The 14,607-nt window shown below is 49.5% G+C and overlaps 1 protein-coding gene across 5 annotated transcripts in view; it reads left to right on the top strand.

Annotated features, from left to right (window-relative positions):
• The window catches only part of UBXN6 (UBX domain protein 6), a 137,332-nt gene that overhangs the window by 77,564 nt on the left and 45,161 nt on the right, over positions 1-14,607 (top strand). The gene's annotated exons all lie outside the window — the stretch shown is intronic.

Below are 14,607 nucleotides of genomic sequence, written 5' to 3'. Positions count from 1 at the left end.
CCGTACTCCTGGGGGCGACACAAGTGCACTGATGCCCAGCCACTGCTCGATGAATCTGCTGGTACATTGACCCAGACCACTACATTCCCCTCGCACGCTACACGGCCTGAATCTGACCCTGATGAAACTCAGGTTACCCTTCCCATATACAGTTCCATCTTACACGGTGACAAAGAGGAAGCTGCAGATGAAAGTGCAGGTTCGGCCCACCCGCCATCAGACACACCACCGTACTATCAGGGGCCCTGTGCCAGTGCCGTCGCCAACGAGTGGTCCCCCCCTGCTTGCTCAGGATCACAGCACTTGCAAGGTTGAAATACTTTGCAGTGAGATGGAAGATGGGGACGACGAGGAGTCCAGACTAGTACAGGGATTCCCTAGCGAGGAGACTTATTTGATTGTTTTCAATGTTGGGACAGCAATTTTTGGGGAGCACTATACTCTGGAGAATGATAGATGGGGCCCACCATACACTGGAACTTTCCAAAGGTAGACATCAGACACTGGAGCAGCATTTACAGGGCCCATTATACACTAGAGCATTAGAAATGGGGCCCATTATGTTTGGAGCATTATTTGGGCCCATAAGACAGTGGAGCTTCATCCAAGGGGACCAACATATACTGTAGCATTATGTGGAGCTCATCATATACTGTTTCAAACATTATATGGGACCAATGATTCTGTATGGAGAAATAGATGGGCCTCGTCTTGAGATGTAAAAAGTGAGGTATTTTTCATTGTACTATACCGCTATTTCTCTGCCGTATCGGAGCATGATGAGTTGTGGTATGTGTTAAAGGGGCGCTCTTTCGCCCAGGGCACATGAAAACCTGGAGCCAGCCCTACCCCCCCCCCACTACTTTAGCCAAATAACCCCCATTTTTCAGTGCGTAACTTGTATTATGAAGTTAATTAAGGTTGACAAGCTTAAGTAAGAAGAATTGATGCTTTTGGCACTGTAGGTGTGTTTCCTGTCCTCCTCTCACTGCCGACTTTTATTCCCCATTGACTTACATTGGGTTTCGTGTTTCGGGACGACCCCGACTTTTCCCTATAATCGGCCGATCTTGCTCGACCCGACTTTTGGAAAAGTCGGGTTTCACGAAACGAAACTCGACCCTAAAAAACCAAAAGTCGCTCAACTCTACCGCTGACCCTTTGCACTAACCACCCCCCCACACACGTACTAATCCTCAAACAGAACAAGTGGTTGGGCATCAGTGCACTTGAGCTCTTTGAATTGGTGAGGTGGATGGTCCATGGCACCACAGCCAGCAGAGTCATGAAAGTACAGAAGTAACTGCTGCATGACTTGGGTCTGAGACAGCTTGCCTGATTTGATAGGGAGTGAGCTGGAAGCTGGATGTGCTTTTCCTCAGGGAACCAGGTGGAGGGCAAAGCAGATGAACTGAATGCACTCTCAGTCAACAAGTTTAAAACCACCTCTATTTGTCCTGTCCTCATCATTCATCCAATGTTACTCGGACCCACGAGGTTACACAGAACGTTCTGTCGCCTGCTTGCAGCAGAGGAATTTGTTTCATTTGGTTGCGTAGCAGGCACAGACGACCATGGCCTCTCTCTCCCTGCAGCGCCTATAACACCACCACCAGCAACATGGCCACATGTCCTATTTAATGCTCTCCTCTTTGTTTTGAACCCGAAAAATTGCAGAACATGGTCTGTATACAAAGAGAGTGGCCAGCCCATTATTGCACTGCCTGTTTTCAGAGTACCCTGTAAAAAAATCAATTAACCGCCACCTTCTCCTCAACTTTCTGCTCCACTTGGACCTCCACCTCCTGGTTCAAGATTATATTTTTCATTTTGTTTATTATGTTATTTAATTTTAAGTCATTTTCCTATCCATATTTGTTTGCAGGGCAATTGTCTTGCTCTTACCCCTATTTAGCTTCCTTTTGCAGCCCCTCAGCCCTTACTATGACCATTTTACAACCATTTTTACTCGCCGAACTTCGGTCTCCATTGATTCTATCGGGTTCAGGTTTGGGGTCAAGTTCGGTCGCAAACCAAACTTCTAACTGTAGCTTTGTCGAACCCAAATAGACAGTGTGGAATGGCACTATAAATGCCTTTGCTACATCCAATGACAACACCACTCTGGCAACATGTTGTACAGGCATTTGTAACTTTATGCCATTTACTTTCACAGTATCTTCTTTACTCTGTCGCCTAATTGGGGGACACAGAACCTTGGGTGTTATGCTGCTGTCCACTAGGAGGCGACACTATGCATAATCTGAAAAAAGATTAACTTTGGCTCCTCCTCTGCAGTATACACCCCTGGACGGCGTCAGCCTTCTCCAGTTTTTGCTTAGTGTCGCAAGGAGGCACACCTTTTTTTCTTTTTTCACGGAAATACAGATGAAGAAAAGTGGGTCTCCAGCGAGACTCCCGGCATGGCTCCCTCCTCGGTCCCCTATTAGGGGTACCCGGTTGAGGTTGAGGTGGTTTTTTTCCCCATGTCGCTCCCTCCCCAGTCCCTCGGGTCCTGGTTCGAGGTCGAGACCCCCCTCCTTCCCCAACACCCTTAAGGGGTCTGGGTTGAGGTCGAGGCGAGGATGAAGACCCCCTGACGGTGACAGACGCACCCTCCCTAATCCCCCGCAGGGGGTATTAGGTTGAGACGCCTCAGGTAGGGTCGGAGATCAGGCAGCATTCCGCAGCTTCCAGGGACCCCAGGCCGGCTGAGGGATCCTGTGGGGGCCGGGGGAGGGTGCGGACTGGATGGCACAGCAGAAACAGGACTTTTGCTGCGTCCCTGTCTCTGCAGCAGCAGCGGCTCCATAGCCCTTCAGGGGCCCCCCATACAAAAACCGCTACCCCTGCTACCCCCACCGCTATCCAGTCGACCGTTCTGGGGGGGTCTGGTACAAATCCGCCCCCCCCCCGGACTACCGCGCCGCTCTGGAGCCCTCCTGGGCATCAGGCTTCAAATTTAGACCGCGGCTTCGGCCTAGCTGAAGCAGCCGCCTTTTCCCCGCCCCCCGGCCCGCCCCCCGGATGACCAAAATGACACACTGGAGTGTCATAGAAGGGGCGGATTGAGGCAGAAAGGGCGCGTTTTTACACAGCCCAGCGCGCCCTTTTCAGCTCTCCGCCCCCTCCTCCCTCTCCTCAGAGCCCCGGTGGCCATTTTTCCTGGATGAGATCCAGGAGAGAAGCATCACAGCGGTCTCCGGGGGGCACAGAACTTGGATCTGTCGGCGCTGGACCTAGGGGCACACCGGTGGGGTAAGCTCACAGCTGGGTTCTCATTACTCAGCTGTGAATCTATACTTCCTATAAGGCTTTCTGTGGGTTCCATTGCGTAGCCACCCCTGTACGATCCCTTATAGCCAGCCTCTGTGCACTATGCCGGGCTCAAGGAAGAGAACCAGGCAGGAATGTTTCTATGCATTCTGCACAGCCTGCAAAGCCACGCTCCCTAGTGGCAGCACGTATCCGCACTGCCGGGTCTGCATCCAGAACTCTGGGTCAGAACCCCAGGGAGTCCCTACTGACGCTTCAGTGTCACAGGCCACGCCGGAATGGGCAACTCAGATGTCTCAGTCTATGTCACAGTCCATAGACAACCTAACTGCTACATTGCTGCAAGCTCTGCAGAGTCGGACCCCGGCTATGGACGGTACACAGCAAACGGACTGCTTGTCTCAGGAACATGCTGCTTCCGACTCTCACAGACGTAAGCGGACTCACAGGTCTCGATCACCTGAGTCGCACTATAGCACAAGGTCGTTCCCCTCTAGGGAGAGACAGCGTCATTCCAGGTCTCCTGGGCAGTCCCCTGCCACAGACAGACAGTGCAATTTACCACAGGGATCCCCCACCACAGAAGACCCCCGCCCCAGGTCGCCCTCCAGGGATCACCTTAGTGAGGCACAGGATTCGGAGGGCATCTGTGACTCCGACTCAGATAATGAAACGGTCAGGTCCGTGGTACCTTCTCCCCCTAGCAATACAGCGCTAGTTGAGGACATAATTTCTTCTATTCATCGGGTGCTAAAAATTCCAGAGTCGCCCCTGGAAGTCCCAAAACATAGGATTTGCTTCGAAAGTGTTCAAAAACCACCTAAGGTCTTCCCTAATCACGATGAGTTTGAGAAAATACTTACCAAACAGTTTGCGCAGCCTGACAAAAAATTCGCTAATCGCAAATATCTGGAAGCGAAGTACCCCTTCCCACAGGAAGACACCAAACAATGGGCAGATCCACCTGAAGTGGACCCTCCGGTTTCTAGGCTAGCAGCGCAGACTTTACTCTCTCTGCCGGATAGCTCAACCCTCAGGGACGCAGCAGACCGGCAAGTAGAACGCATGGCTCGTTCTATTTTCGAAGCGGCAGGCGCCTCTCTGGGCCCTGCGTTTGCTTCAGTTTGGGCAGCCAAGGCCATCCTAGCTTGGGCCAAAAGACTACAGGAGGGTCTTCAGGCTTCAAATCCTGAACTCTCGGACCAAGCGGTCCAGATGGCAGTGGTAGCAGACTACATGATTCATGCAGCCCTGGATTCCGCCAGAGGTGTAGCGGGAATAGCATCAAACGCCATCACGATCCGACGCATCCTCTGGCTGCGAGAATGGAAAGCGGATGCGGCCTCAAAGAAGTCCCTCACGCGACTTCCGTATTCTACTGGTAGACTGTTCGGCGAAAAGTTGGACACCATGATAGCCAATGCCACCGGGGGTAAGAGTACCTCTCTCCCTCAACTAAAACCGAAACGCACGTTCAAACGAAGAAACCAGACGCGATTCCGATCCTTTCGGAATTCCTCGGGCTGGTCCGTTTCGCGCCCAGTGCAAAACCGCAACCGTTCTCCACGCAGAGACAACCCACGGACGCAGCAGCGACCGGACAGGGCTTGGCAGTCGAAAGCAGGCCAAGCGAAACCCAAGGGAGGAAAACCTCAGAACTTCACTTCATCATGACTCGAGACCTCCGGAAGACACCCCACCAGTAGGCGGCCGACTTTTACTCTTTCAGCAAGTCTGGCTGCCTATTACAGAAGACAGGTGGGTCAGGGAAATAGTGTCTTCCGGATACAAGATAGAGTTCACTTCCGTTCCACCGAACCGGTTCTTCCTTTCTGTTCCTCCAACACCACCAGAAAAGGCTCGTGTCTTCCACCAAGCGGTTTCCTCTCTCCTTCAATCAGGAGTTGTGGTGCCGGTTCCCGAGAACGAGAGATTCCGAGGATTCTACTCAAATTTGTTTGTAGTCCCCAAGAAAGGAGGCGGCGTCCGACCCATACTGGACCTAAAACAGCTCAACAATTACGTACGGGTCCGTCATTTCCGCATGGAGTCCCTCCGGTCCATCGTTGCATCCATGGAGCAGGGAGAATTCCTCGCCTCCATAGACATACAGGATGCGTATCTCCACATACCAATTGCTCCCGCCCACCAAAGGTTTCTCAGGTTCGCGGTCAACCAAAACCACTACCAGTTTGTCGCCCTTCCGTTCGAAACCACCACGGCTCCAAGAACGTTCACCAAAGTCATGGCGGCCACCATGGACGTCCTGCACTCAAGAGGCATTCTAGTCGTCCCGTACCTGGACGACCTCCTCGTCAAGTCTCCCACTTTCAAAGACTGCGAGGTCAGTGTCTCAATCACTCTAGACACTCTGAGTCGCCTGGGATGGCTAGTCAACCTACAGAAATCGTCGACCATCCCAACTCGGACTCTAACATTCCTGGGAATGGTATTCGACACCACCAGGGGCCTGGTGCTCCTTCCCAAGGACAAGACACTGGCCATCCGTCTGGGAGTTCGCACACTCCTTCGCAGTCCTCCTCGATCTCTCCGGTTTGCCATGAGAATCCTCGGCAGGATGGCAGCAGCAATAGAGGCAGTGCCATTTGCCCAGTTTCACCTCAGGGTCCTTCAGCTAGCCATACTCAGATCTTGGGACAGGAACCCCTTCTCCCTCGACAGGGAGTTCAGGTTGACGTCATTGACCAGGAGGTCCCTGCACTGGTGGCTCAAACCAACCTCGCTTACACGAGGGAAGCCATTCCTCTCAGGACAATGGAAGATCCTGACTACCGATGCAAGCCTGACAGGCTGGGGGGCGGTACACCTACATCACAGGACACAGGGCAAGTGGTCACCGAGGGAAGTGACATTGCCCATCAATGTTCTGGAAATCAGGGCCATTCTCTTGGCACTGAAAGCCTTTCATCACTTGCTTGCAGCCTCGCACATACGGATACAGTCGGACAATGCCACGGCTGTGGCATACGTGAATCACCAAGGCGGGACCCGCAGCACCCAGGCAATGAGAGAAGTGGCTCATATCCTCCGCTGGGCGGAAGACACAAGGTCGGTTCTTTCTGCGGTACACATTCCGGGTGTAGAAAACTGGGAAGCCGACTTCCTCAGCAGGCAAGGAATGGACTCGGGGGAGTGGTCTCTTCATCCCAAGATTTTTTACCAGATCTGTCAACGATGGGGAACCCCGGATGTGGACCTAATGGCATCCCATCTCAATGCCAAGGTTCCCAATTTCATGGCCAGGACACACGACCCGCGGTCGCTCGGAGCGGATGCCCTGGTCCAGGACTGGTCCCAGTTCCGACTCCTGTACATCTTTCCACCCCTCCCCCTAATAGCCAGGGTCGTGAGGAAGGTCAAGCAAGAGGGAGTTCCGACCATCCTCATCGCGCCAGACTGGCCCAGACGTACTTGGTACGCCGACATCGTCCAACTTACGGCAGACGCCCCCTGGCGTCTACCCGACCGCCACGACCTTCTGTCTCAAGGTCCGTTCTTCCACCAGAATTCAGGGGCCCTCAATTTGACGGCATGGCCCTTGAAACCTGGATTCTAACCCAGGCAGGTTTTTCACCGGCAGTCATTGCAACTATGATCAGGGCAAGGAAGCCTGCCTCTGCCAAGCTCTATTATCGTACCTGGAGAGCCTTCTTTTCTTGGTGCGAATCTCATGGACAAGTCCCACTCCCTTATTACCTCCCGAAGGTACTAGGTTTTCTTCAATCGGGCCTAGATGCCAAGCTATCCTTAAGTTCGCTTAAGAGTCAGGTGTCGGCGCTTTCAGTCCTTTTTCAAAAGCGCATTGCTATTAAACCGCAAGTAAGGACTTTCATCCAGGGAGTTTCCCGATTGGTTCCTCCCTACAAACGTCCGATGGATACGTGGGACCTCAATCTGGTCCTGACAGCATTGCAAGCTCCACCCTTCGAACCTCTTAGAGAAGTTCCACTCTCCATTCTGTCTCAAAAAGTGGTTTTTCTAGTGGCTATCACCTCGTTACGCAGAGTGTCGGAATTGTCAGCACTTTCCTGCAGACGACCTTTCCTAGCCTTTCACCAGGACAAGGTGGTTCTCCGCACAGTACCATCCTTCCTTCCGAAGGTTGTGTCCAACTTTCACCTTAACGAAGAGATTTCCCTGCCTTCCCTTTGCCCGGTTCCGGTAAATAGAGTGGAGAAGGCTCTGCATACGCTTGACCTAGTCAGGGCATTGCGGATTTACGTGTCCAGGACTGCACCTTTCCGGAAATCCGATTCCCTCTTCATTCTTATGGAAGGTAGTCGCAAGGGGTTGCCGGCTTCCAAGGCTACCCTTGCCAGGTGGATCAAGTCCACCATACATGAGGCCTACCGACTTAACAGTTCCCCTCTTCTGGCCGGTATCACGGCACACTCTACACGGGCAGTAGGGGCCTCCTGGGCCATTCAGCATCAGGCTTCGGCACAACAAGTGTGCAAGGCGGCCACTTGGACTAGCCTACACACGTTTACGAAACACTACAGTGTTCATACCCAGTCCTCAGCGGATGCGAGCCTGGGTAGACTGGTTCTGCAGGCGGCAGTACCCCAAGTCTAGGGGACTGTCAGCACAATATTCGTCCACTGCTTCCCACCCAGGGACTGCTTTGGGACGTCCCAAGGTTCTGTGTCCCCCAATTAGGCGACAGAGTAAAGGAGATTTTTGTGTACTCACCGTAAAATCTCTTTCTCTTAGCCTTTAATTGGGGGACACAGCTCCCACCCTGTTGCCCTTATGGGCCGTTGTTTCCTGTTGAGTTCTCATATTGTTCTTGAGCTCGTACATAGTAGCCTTCTTACAGGCATGGTTATGTTATTTGGTTACGTTCCTCCTTATGCTTTGGCACAAAACTGGAGAAGGCTGACGCCGTCCAGGGGTGTATACTGCAGAGGAGGAACCAAAGTTAATCTTTTTTCAGATTATGCATAGTGTCGCCTCCTAGTGGACAGCAGCATAACACCCAAGGTTCTGTGTCCCCCAATTAAAGGCTAAGAGAAAGAGATTTTACGGTGAGTACACAAAAATCTCCTTTTTTGTGCAGTAGTTTTCATTTGTATGATTTTGGGATGCACCTGACGTTTTCATTGCATTTTATTGCATTTTTTGGGTGAAATGTGCAGCCTCAAACACTGAGATACATGTAAGATGGTGAGGGAACACTTAGCTAATTTAAATTAATTTAAATCTCCTGGTCCAGATGAATTCCATCATAAGGAACTGAAACAGAGAGCAAAGGAAATTGCAGAACCACTAGCAAGAAACTTTGAAAGAAACTGGAGAACAGGAGACGTCTCAGATGGTTGGAGAAGGGCAAATGTCCCTATATATAAAAAAAAGTAAAGAAGATGAAGCCAGGAAATTACAGGGCAGTAAGCATTACTTCTATACCAGGAAAGATCTTTTGAACAAATTATTAAACAGCATGTAAACAAGTACTTTGATAGCAAATCCGTAATTATCCATAGCCAGCATGGGTTTCTAGCAAACAAGTCATGAAAGACTAATCTAATTTCCTTCTATGTTGGAATCACTGACTGGGTGGATCAGAGTAATGCTTCAACGAAGCATTTGATAAAGTATCTCATACTATATCTGTTGAAAAAATGACCAAGTATGGAATTGACTTGGCTACGGTTAGGTGGATTAATAAGTGGCTCAGTGATCGTACAGTGGTAATAAATGGTTGCGCAACCAATTGTAAAAGTGCTTCAATTGGGGTACCACGAGGCTCTGTGTTGGCCCCAGTGTTGTTCAATAATTTTATAAATAATCTAGATAAGGGACTTGAAGGTAAACTAATAAAATTTGCACACAATGCAAAGCTTGGAGCACTAGAGAAGACAGAAAAAGGATTCAGGAGGATCTAGATAAGCTTGAACAAAATTGACTAATAGACTGGTATTTAACATGGAGAAATGCAAGATTCTGCATCTAGGTAAGAAAAACAGAAATAACATCTTAAGAATGGGAGGAATAGAACTAAGCAACAGCACATGAAAAAAACTTGGGTATACTAATAAATCACAGACTTCACATGTGTGATGCAGCAGCAAAAAACGCAAACACAGTTCTAGGATATATTAAGAGAAGTGTAGGGTCTAGATCACTTGAAATAATTAGCCGCCTCTACTCCTCTTTGGTCAGGCCTCATCTGGACACAACTTTCAGGGTGGTTCTGGCACCACATTGTAAAAAAAGACATTGAAAACCTTCAGCAGGTTCAGAGAATATCTACCAGGATAGTGAGCAGACTGCAAAGTATATTCTACAAGGAACAGTTAAAGGATCTTTAGCTTGCCAAAAAGAAGGCAAGGAGGAGACTTAATGGCTGTCTACAAATATTTGAATGGATGTCGCCATGGAGAGGCATCATTCTTATTCTCTTTTGCACATTTAAACATAAGCAATGAAATGAAACTGAAAAGGATAAGATACAGATAGATACTAACAAAACGTTTTGACAGTGAGGGTGAGTGGAACCCATTGATATCTGTGGTTTATTTACTTATTTTACTCACTCATAGAGTGCCATTAACCCCTTCCCGACCAATGACACAGCGTATGCGTCATGAAAGTCGGTGCCAATCCGACCAATGATGCATATGCTGTGTCATGAGTTTAAAGCCCCCCTGCGGGTCAGGTGACCTGGGTCAATGAAAGGTCACCCGACCCGCAGATACAGGGGGCTTTGTACTTCACCACAGGGGGCGTGGCTTCGCCTCCACGTGGCTACGATCGCTCTGATTGGCTGTTAAAAGTGAAATAGCCAATCAGAGCGATAGTAATATTTCATCAAAGAAATCTGATGAAATATTACTATTCAGCCATGGCCGATGCTGCAATAGCATCGGACATGGCTGGAGATCGTGATCCGACCCCCCCCCCCCCCTTCCCACGACTGATGGCGGCTATGTGCCGCTGCCACCTTCTGACGGCGGCGATCGGCAGCCGCCGCAATAATCTGCTCCCCCTCTGCTTCCCCCTGCCTTCCGATCACCCCCTATAGCCCCCCCGATACCTTATGAGTCCCGGTGTCCTGTCGTCTTCTCTCCATGGGCACCGCCATCTTACAAAATGGCAGGCGTATGCGCAGTGCGCCCGCGAGTCTGCCAGCCGGCGGATTCATTCATTCATTTTACAGGTACACTTTGATTACTTTGATAAACTATCACAGTGATCAAAATACAAAAAAGTAAATAAAGCCCCCCTTTATCACCCCCATTGCTAGTGACACATAATAAAATAAAGAAAATATTTTTATTTTTCCTTTAGGGTTGCAATTAGGGTTAGGGTTGCAATTAGGGTTAGGGTTGCAATTAGGGTTAGGGTTGCAATTAGGGTTAGGGTTGCAATTAGGGTTTGGGTTAGAATTAGGGTTGGGATTAGGGTTAGGGCTGGAATTAGGGTTAGGGCTGGAATTAGGGTTGGAATTAGGTTTAGGGTTGGAATTAGGGTTAAGATTAGGGTTAGGAGTGTGTTGGGGTTGGTATTAGGGTTAGGCTTGTGGTTAGGGTTACGGTTGGGATTAAGGTTAGGGTTGGGATTAGGGTTAGGGGTGTGTTGGGGTTAGGGTTGAGTTAGAATTGAGAGGGTTTCCACTATTTAGGCACACCAGGGGGTCTCCAAACGTGACATGGCGCCACCATTGATTCCAGACAATTTTGCGTCCAAAAAGTCAAACAGTGCTCCCTCCCTTCCGAGCCCCAACATGTCTCCAAACAGTGGTTTACCGCCACATATGGGGTATCAGTGTATTCAGGAATTGCACAACAACTTTGGGGGTCTAATTTCTCCTGATACCCTTGGAAAAATAAAAGATTGGGGGCTAAAAAATTATATTTGTGGGAAAAAAAATTATTTTTTATTTTCACGGCTCTGCGTTATAAACTTCTGTGAAGCACTTGGGGGTTCAAAGAGCTCACCACACATCTACTAGATAAGCTCCTTAGGGAGTCTAGTTTCCAAAATGGTGTCACTTGTGGGGGGTTTCCACTGTTTAGGCACATCAAGGGCTCTGCAAACGCAACATGGTGTCCGATCTTAATTCCAGCCAATTCTGCGTTGAAAAAGTCAAACTGCTCTCTTTCCCTTACGAGCTCTACCGTGCACCCAAACAGAGGTTTACCCCCATATATGGGGTATCAGCCTACTCAGGACAAATTGCACAACAACTTTTGTGGTCCAATTCCTTTGCTACTCTTGGTAAAATAAAAAATTGGGGGCAAAAAGATCATTTTTATGAAAAAAAATATATGATTTTTTATTTTTACGGCTCTACGTTATATACTTCTGTGAAGCACTTGGGGGTTCAAAGTGCTCATCACACATCTAGATAAGCTCCTTGGGGGGGGGGGGTCACTTGTGGGGGTACTCCATTGTTTAGGCACACAGGGGCTCTCCAAACATGACATGGTGTCCGCTAACGATTGGAGCTAATATTCCATTCAATAGTCAAATGGCGCTCCTTCCCTTCTGTGTCCTGCTTTGCGCCCAAACAGTGGTTTATGACCACATATGAGGTATCGGCGTACTCAGGAGAAATTGCCCAACAAATTTTAGGATCCATTTTATCCTGTTTCCCATGTGAAAATGAAGAAATTGAGGCTAAAAGAAAATTTTTGTGAAAAAAGTACTTTTTTTTTTTTTTTTTTTTTTTAAGGATCAATTTGTGAAGCACCTGAGAGTTCAAAGTGCTAACTATGCATCTAGATAAGTTCCTTGGGGGGTCTAGTTTCCAAAATGGGGTCACTTGTGAAGGTGTGGGGCTCATTCCGCATATGGGGGAGGATGTGTGGGGCTCATGCCGCATGTGGGGGAGGCTGTATGAGGCTCATGCCGCATGTGAAAGGAGGCTGTGTGAGGTTCATGCGGCATATGGGGGATGAAGGTGTGGGGCTCATTCCGCATATGGGGGAGGCTGTGTGGGGCTCATGCCACATGTGGGGGAGGCTGTGAGGCTCATGCCGTATGTGAGGGTGGCTGTGTGAGGCTCATGCGGCATATGGGGGATGAAGGTGTGGGGCTCATTCCGCATATGGGGAGGCTTTGTGGTGCTCATGCCGCATGTGGGGGAGGCTGTATGAGGCTCATGCCGCATGTGAAGGGAGGCTGTGTGAGTCTCATGCGGCATATGGGGGATGAAGGTGTGGGGCTCATTCCGCATATGGGGGAGGCTCTGTGGGGCTCATGCCACATGTGGGGGAGGCTGTGTGAGGCTCATGCGGCATATGGGGGATGAAGGTGTGGGGCTCATTCCGCATATGGGGGAGGCTCTGTGGGGCTCATGCCGCATATGGGGGAGGCTCTGTGGGGCTCATGCCGCATGTGGGGGAGGCTCTGTGGGGCTCATGCCGCATATGGGGGAGGCTCTGTGGGGCTCATGCCGCATGTGGGGGAGGCTGTGAGGCTCATGTCGCATGTGAGGGAGGCTGTGTGAGACTCATGCGGCATATGAGGGATGAAGGTGCGGGGCTCATTCCGCATATGGGGAGGCTGTGTGGGGCTCATACCGCATGTGGGGGAGGCTGCATGAGGCTCATTCCGCATGTGAAGTGAGGCTCATGCGGCATATGGGGGATGAAGGTGTGGGGCTCATTCCTCATATGGGGGAGGCTCTGTGGGGCTCATGCCGCATGTGGGGGAGGCTGTGTGAGGCTCATGTGGAATATGGGGAATGAAGGTGTGGGGCTCATTCCGCATATGGGGGAGGCTGTGTGGGGCTCATGCCTCATGTGGGGGAGGCTGTGTGAGGCACATGCGGCATATGGGGGATGAAGATGTGGGGCTCATTCCGCATATGGGGGAGGCTCTGTGGGGCTCATGCCGCATGTGGGGGAGGCTGTGTGAGGCTCATGTCTCATGTGGGGGAGACTGTGTGAGGCTCATGCGGCATGTGGGGGAGGCTCTGTGGGGCTCATGCCGCATGTGGGGGAGGCTGTGTGAGGCTCATGTTGCATATGGGGGAGGCTGTGTGAGGCTCATGCGGCATATGTGGGAGGCTGTGTGAGGCTCATGCGGCATATGGGGGAGGCTGTGTGAGGCTCATGCCGCTTGTGGGGGAGGCTGTGTGAGGCTCATGACGCATGTGGGGGAGGCTGCATGGGGCTCTTAAATTATATAAGGGGCTGTGTGGGGATCATGCGATAATAATTATAATATATTAATATTGAGTAGAATTAGTTTCATCTTATTGGTTCAGCCCTCCACAACAGTCACGGTTTCTCATGTGGCCCCTCAGCAAAATTAATTGCGCACCCCTGTTGTAGCGGTTAGAGTCTGACTGATTAATTGAGTCTGTGGACAGGAGTCTTTTATAAAGGTGACTATGTGAGACAGCTGTCTTTTAATGCAGGTAACAAGTTGATTAGGAGCGTCTACTGGTCTGTAGGAGCCAGAACTCTTAGGCTAAGTGCACACGTAGCAGAAAATTTCTGCTGAAAAACCTGACTCCCTTCCCAGAAACCTCGTGTTTTTTTCTGCATGTTTTCTGCGCGTTTTTTTGCGCAGAAATGCGCGTTTTTTTCCGCGCGTTTTCAAAACACATAGAACTAGCCAGAAACGCGAAAAAATCCGCTAAATTAATGAGCATGCTGCGGTTTTTACCGCAATGCGTTTTTTTTGCGGTAAAAAGCGCATCAATATGCACAAAAAGTGCAAAATGCATAGAAATGAATGGGAAGCTTATTTTTAGCGGGTTTTATTGGAAAAACAGCTAAAAATACCACTAAAAAAACGCTATGTGTGAACACAGCCTTAATGGTTGGTAGGGGATCAAATATTTATTTCTCACTGCAAAATGCAAATAAATTTATATAATTTATACAATCTGATTTTCTGGATTTTATTTTTGATATTCTATTTCTCAATGTTAAAATTAACCTACCCTTAAAATTATAGACTGTTCATGTCTTTGTCAGTGGGCAAACAAAATCAGCAAGAGCTCAAATACTTATTTCCCCCCACTGTAATTCAGTATGTTTTTGGAGTGTGGGAGTAAACTGGAGTATCCCAAGGAAACCCACGCAAGCACTGGGCGAACATACAGAATTTTTGCAGATCTTGTCCTTGTTGGAGATTTGAACCCTATACTCAAGCGCAGCAGTGCTAACCACTGAGCCACCGTGCCGCCCATATATTTTTATACATTTTTTATCATTATTGTTAGCCATGTTACATAAAACAATAATATAGTTCTTATAGCAGTGCTGTTAGGCACCTAAATAACACTTTCCAATAAGTAAACTAAGTCACAGCTGTGCACCTGCCTTTTCATCACTTCTGGCACAAAGCATC

Source organism: Dendrobates tinctorius, unplaced genomic scaffold (genome assembly GCF_039654945.1).
Source record: "Dendrobates tinctorius isolate UK_male_01 unplaced genomic scaffold, ASM3965494v1 ptg000011l, whole genome shotgun sequence".
Classification (NCBI taxonomy): domain Eukaryota; kingdom Metazoa; phylum Chordata; class Amphibia; order Anura; family Dendrobatidae; genus Dendrobates; species Dendrobates tinctorius.
This window is presented reverse-complemented; position numbering and strand designations above follow the sequence as displayed.